The sequence below is a fragment of the Echinops telfairi genome, unplaced genomic scaffold (assembly GCF_000313985.2).
Source record: "Echinops telfairi isolate 266 unplaced genomic scaffold, ASM31398v2 ScPeMD7_7469;HRSCAF=8507_1, whole genome shotgun sequence".
Lineage (NCBI taxonomy): Eukaryota > Metazoa > Chordata > Mammalia > Afrosoricida > Tenrecidae > Echinops > Echinops telfairi.
Window position 1 is genome coordinate 120,702,135 of NW_022111373.1, and position 1,011 is coordinate 120,703,145.

The 1,011-nt window shown below is 34.6% G+C and overlaps 1 non-coding gene across 1 annotated transcript; it reads right to left on the reverse strand.

The window, feature by feature from the left end:
* Positions 1 to 606: 606 nt before the first annotated feature.
* LOC115873898 lies at positions 607 to 737 on the reverse strand. The gene has a single exon (XR_004048670.1). It is a non-coding gene; the product is annotated as a small nucleolar RNA SNORA1 (small nucleolar RNA).
* Between the last annotated feature and the right edge of the window lie 274 nt (positions 738 to 1,011).

Below are 1,011 nucleotides of genomic sequence, written 5' to 3' on the forward strand. Positions count from 1 at the left end.
GCCACCCTCCCTTCTAAAGAGCTTTCTGACTGCTCTTTTTACAACAAAGGTTGGTTCTTTCTTCCAGCAGCCCATTGCATTTTGAATACTCTTCAATATCTAAACCAGTTGCATGAAATAACTCACAACACCATGACCATCAGGTTTTGTACCAATGGAAATAAGTCTCATTAGGAATTTTTATACATGAACAGTGCCTTGGTAGCAACTATATTTTATGAAATCTTAATTATTTTTTTACATTGTAAATGTTTTTATTTTATAAATTTTATTGAATGTTAATAATTTTATTTAAGGAGTTTTACATGTCTTTGTCATCTATCGGTTGCTATTTAGTGCTTCTAAATCTTATAAAAGTCCACCTTCTAGATAGCCCTTTGTAAAGAGTCACCAGTGCCAAGACACTGTCCAGTCGGCACTAATCTCAGATCTGCCAATTCTTCTGGTTACACCACTTCAACCTCCGTTATGAACAAATGTCAAACACCTCATGCCTGAAAATTCTGTTTATTATGTTTAGAGCCCTAAAAGTAGAAAGTCCATTTGGGGGAAATAGTATTAGTGCTAAAGATTTCTACATTGTTAACTTTCAGTATTGCTTGAGCAAAGTGTTACAGGTCTCATTGTCACCACTGAAAGTAATCCACAGTGATGGAAGCAAAACCTGTCATTCTCTCAGCCACAACTGCCAGTCTGGACACCATGACCAGCTGTGCCCACTTTCACAGACTGAGGCTGCGAAATCGTAATTCTGTTATTAAATATGCAGCAACATTCTTCTGTTAAGACACAGAAGTGCTCTTTTGGATAGTTATCAGGAGATCAAAATGTCACTCTATGTTATAAATTTGTAGCTTAAACTTCAGACAGTTTTGTAGTTGTGATAGATATGTGGCTAATCTTATTGATAAAACCTTTCAATTTTAAATTCATAATATCTAAACACTTTTAAAGTCAGATTATTTTCTTAAATTCAATAACTACTCTTTTAGTAATAAATAGCCCTCACGA